Source organism: Ziziphus jujuba, chromosome 6 (genome assembly GCF_031755915.1).
Source record: "Ziziphus jujuba cultivar Dongzao chromosome 6, ASM3175591v1".
Lineage (NCBI taxonomy): Eukaryota > Viridiplantae > Streptophyta > Magnoliopsida > Rosales > Rhamnaceae > Ziziphus > Ziziphus jujuba.
The window spans coordinates 15,469,660-15,474,866 of NC_083384.1; the positions used below are offsets into that span (position 1 = coordinate 15,469,660).

The window sequence follows — 5,207 nt, forward strand, 5'->3', positions numbered from 1 at the left end:
CTATAATTTTATAAACATTTTCATTGATATTAATTTTTTCTTCTATATTTTTATAAAATTATACTCTCAATATTTTCATTGATACCGATATTTTTTATCACCGATTATTATCATAACTTAAATTATTTATATTATTTTTTTGGATAAAAATTTATTTATAACGTTAGTTGAGTATTTATGGATAAAATTTTCAAGCACATCTATAAAAATGATGGTTTCGTAAGTAAATAATTTTATATTTATTATGTGTAAATACATGCAAGATTTATTTAGCATTTATTACTTTTTTGAAATAATTTTTTTATTATTAATTTTTCTTAAGTTTGGGCCATTTTTGTTTTTAAATGTTGCCCATATTTATTCAATTTTTATTTATTTAAGAAAGGTTTTTATTTTTTTTATCAGAGAAAAAAAAAACTTTTTATATTGAGGAAAAAGACTATTAATTTTTAAGCGACTCAACATGTTTATATTAACTGAGCCCCATCCAAAAGGGACCTAACCCAACGGCTCAAGCATCTATCATCCCTTAAGGGTGCGTTTGGTATACAGGATAGGTTCGGATCGGACAGGACAGGTTTGGATCGGATCGGATCGGACAGGATATAATAGTCTAGTCTTATGTTTGGTATAGATCCGGACTGAATGGTGGACTAGTTGTTCCATGTTTGTTGCAGATTGGACTGGATTAAACTATTTTATAATTATTTAAAATAATTATTTTTAAAAGTGAAAAAATTAAATGATATTTTTTATATTTATAAAAAAACATTATATTTAATATTAATTGTAAATTTGTATATTTATATTTGCATACAATATTTTAATACTTTTTTACAGCCACAAATTATATTAATATATTTTACAACCCCTAAATTTATTAATATAAATTAAAATTAAATTATAACATAATATTTCATAAATAACAATTAACTAAAAATAAAAAAAAAACTAATTTCATATATAACTAGAATTATAAATATTATATATTTATATTTACAGAATTGTAATTTTTTTTTCACCCACAAACTTATATTTATCCAATTAAAAGCTTGTTCATATTTAATTAAGTTGGATTACAAACTGAGGGAGGAAGGGGGTGCTTATTCGGCGAAGGGGATAACAAAGCAATGCTAATACTTTTTGATGATCTTTTTTATTTATTTTTTTCCCCTGGTCTTCAAACTTCAGTGTTGTATGTGTAGGAGCTCATGTTATTCCACAAAAGGCTACATTTGATCTTCTCTCAAGGTATAAACTATATGATCATACAATGTTATACTAAACATTAAGGAATTGGTTCAAGTGCTTCAGCATGTAAAGTCTGATTTAAATTTGGCAAAAATTGATTCATCTATAACTAAAAAGTAATCAAGTTAGTGCCTGCCTATTGATCAAGATTACATAATATCAGAAAACTCAGCTACGGCACTGCTTGCTTAAAACGAAAGTAGAAATGAAAAATACAGTGTGGAAGAAGGACCTTAGATGACATTTTATTCGACAGAGTTCTATATTTCAAGTCCTTTTTAACTTCTTTCTCATGGAGCATCCCTTAGCACTTCTCAACCGAGCCCCAACAGTGGCATAAAGTTCTTAGCTTCTCAAGGATCCTCCTCACTAATTAGAAGCACCAAAGAATGGCACAACTTATTCTCTCTTACACAACAACACCTTGCTAGTGCTTTAGCATCATCTTTAATCGAATTTGCAAATAAATAGAATCCCCCTAACAAATATTAACTACAAATATTAAAAAAAATTTTAAAAAAAGCATCAAAATCTCACAAATGTATATTCATTACCTCAAACAGTTAAAGAAATCAACATATCAAATCAAAGGCATTGTATGAAATCATTGATAAAGCAAGTGTTTGAAAAAAAATATTCATAAATGGATGTTGCATCCACATTAGCTTATAGCTAGTAGGTCTAAAATAAAGCTACCATTATCATCTTCATCTCGATCATCCTCTCCTTGTTCATGGCCATCAATTTTTTCCTTCAGTGCTTGTCAACCTCCCTGTGCTCTCAGATTCAGCAAAATCCCCCTCATCATTGTCAACCTCTTCATCCTCATTATTGTCTTCATCACCATCATCATCATCTTCATCATACTCAACAGCATCTTCTCTGTTTTTCGCTATCATCAATCTCATGAACCTCCACCACATCTTCTCTGTTTCTCCCTTTTCTTCATTTTTTTTTTTTTTTTGGTACTTCAACAGAAAAGAAAGAAATGACAATGGCAGTAAAGGCTAATTTGCACAATCAAACATACTTCAACATCAAAATGAACAAATTTCAAGCAACCCAATCAAACATACTCAAATACCTAGATTCAATATACATACTTCAACATCAAAACGAACAAATTTCAGATCAAAATGCATTCACACATGCCAACACATACATACATATCTATGTATATATAAAGAGAGAGAAAGCATAAAATGGAGAAGCAGAAAAGCAATGAAAAGCGTTAGAAGAAGAAGAATGCCCAAACTGTAAGAAAAAAAAAACTGCCCAAATCAAAGCCCTAAGTTTTCTAGATCGACTAACAATCGGATTTCATTTTATTGAAGTTGATCGAAGGAGAAGAAAGGTCACGAAACGGAAGGAAGAAGGAGAAGAAGGTCAAGAAACGGCTGGAAGAGATGCAGAGATGCAGAGATGGAGGATAGAGTAAGAATCATGAGATGCAGAGATAGAGGATAGAGTAAGAATAATACTCACCGGCCGTGTTTGTGCCTGGGAGAGATGCAGACGTCCGGCGAGAGAGAGACGCGATCCGGTGAGGAGCTGCTTCGGCGAGAGACATTATGAGAGAGAGTAGAGCTGCTTCGGTGAGTTTGGGACAAAAATGATCCGGGGGGGAGACGGGTCACATGAGTCCCAATCGAATGGGATAAAATCACTGTTTAGGTTAAGTTGTCCTGAACTCAAAATGGCAAACCAAACATCATGCTTGGGACACAATCCCATCCTATCCTGGCCAATGCCATGAACCAAACACACCCTAAGGGTTTCTCATCATCTCTTCACTAGGTATCCACGATAAATTGACGATATTATCGGTAAATCTCGTCAGTTCTTGACTATCTCACAGCCTATATTTACTGGTATTGATGATATCACCAATATTTATGAATATCTTTGACAATATCCCGGATACCATGGAAGATTTTTCTTTGCCCCCGTTTTCGAAGTCGGAAATAGAAATTTTCTGATAATATCATCGAAATATTGTGGACATTTTCATCCATGGTTAGGCCCATTTACTATTGAACCAGAAGTAGGATTATATACCACCGATCCAATCTCTTACTACCATGTGTTTTAAAAAGCCAGGTCACTATCATATTTTTTTTTAATTAAAAAATTAAAAATTTGAGAGCAACAGCCCATCCAAAATGATAAGATTTCATTTGGAATGTGGATAAAACAAAGCACAACTTGGCAACTAAAAACATAGACCAAGAAAGTAAATTTAGACGGCAAAGAAACCTGAATTTGGTTTTTTCTCCTTTCCTTTTTTTTTTTTTTAATTTTTTTGCCTTTTTTTGATTAATTGATTTTTTTTTTTTTTTCACTTACAACTGTATTGTCCATCAAAATCACCTAGAACCGTTTTAGCAAAAATAAATAGATAAACTATTACCAAAATAAATAAAGATATAAAAATCACTTAAAACTGTGTTACCGACATACTGTATAAGTATACAGCAAACTTCCAACAGACAATTAGCAACTTCTCCAACAATGGATTCATGGAATTTCTGTTGATTGCGTATGGAACTAAACTTTACAGATGCTTTGGTTGGCATGCTCTAAAAGCTAAAGACCATTTGGAACGCACACATATCTCACTGTATTTATATCTCAATAGAATGAATTGTTAGCCAATTTTATTTCAAACCAGATACTACGAGGTTTCTAACAAGCCTGGTCAGTCCAAATTGTAACACTTTATCTAATGAAAATCCATTTGTTTCTCTCAATTCTTATATCATTTATCTATTATTTGGTTATCCCCCACAAGTTGATCCATATTTGCAACTATCCCAAAATTGCAGCTTGTTATGTCCCTTTTTTTTATTATTATTTTTTTATTATTTTTAACATTCCAATCACCCCATCCATTTGGACAACAGGTTTGCAAGAAGACCATGTTGATGCCAATTAGCATCCCAGAAAATTCAGAAAATCCACTGCAAGAAAATCTGCTTAGTAGATGGTGGGAAAATGGCTCCTCCAATAACTGAGAGAGAGAAGGGAAAAAAAAAAAAAAAAGAAAAAAAAAAGGGCTAACTGGGAGAAGAAAAAATCCCATAACTGAGAAAGTATATAAAAAGAAGATCAAAGGTAGTAGTGTTATTGCATTTTATCAAAAATAAGAAGTTGTGTATTGCTCGTATTCAAATCTTGCAAACTGCTAGATGAAACCAAAATCACATAAATTTAAGTAGGATAATTTATTTTCTCACATTAAAGACTGCCCCATTTGAACCCCACACACCTTCTACTCAGAAACATTAATAAAGAAACCAAATTCAAATCTACAACTATGCTTTCTTTCAACAGAATTCGCCTAAATAATTAGCAACAATGTAAACAAAAAATAAAATAAAATAAACGAGGTAAAAAATAAAATAAATGAGGTAAAACCCTCACGAAACTACAACATCACAGCTACTTAAAGCCATTGACTTCCCATTTTTCCCCGCCACTTCCAAACCAAGAATTTTACGATATAGAAGATTATGCTTTAGTTAAAATTTACAATAGAGAATAGCATTGACAGGAATTTTCAGCTCAATTGAATAGAACCAACATTTCCGCTGAATCTTATACCAACTCTCTTATGTATAATATCCGAGTATATGATTCTCTCTCTCTCTCTCTCTTATGTATAAAACCAAACTCTCTCTTAAAGTTTCTTCTTTCCTTCGGGTAATATGTTAGATATATACAAATATTGTGTGAACTTGGTATAACCTAACCCACTTATAAGGTTCATTTGTGTCACTAATGGAACAAACTTATTTAATGAATTGTGTAATAGGTTCATTGAGCACATACTTTCCATAATACTTCAGTTGATCCATTGAGTTGGAAGACCAGCTCATTTTAGAGGCCCATTTGACTTATCCATTTTTATTATTACTATTATTATATTTATTATTAAATTATTATTTTAGTGTATA

At 31.5% G+C, this 5,207-nt stretch overlaps 1 long non-coding RNA gene across 1 annotated transcript; it reads right to left on the reverse strand.

Annotated features, from left to right (window-relative positions):
- Nucleotides 1-1,782: 1,782 nt before the first annotated feature.
- Nucleotides 1,783-3,261, reverse strand: LOC125421457 (uncharacterized). The gene is made up of 2 exons (XR_007239808.2): nucleotides 2,737-3,261; nucleotides 1,783-2,219 (listed from the first exon to the last, which is right to left on the reverse strand). It is a non-coding gene; the product is annotated as an uncharacterized LOC125421457 (long non-coding RNA).
- Between the last annotated feature and the right edge of the window lie 1,946 nt (nucleotides 3,262-5,207).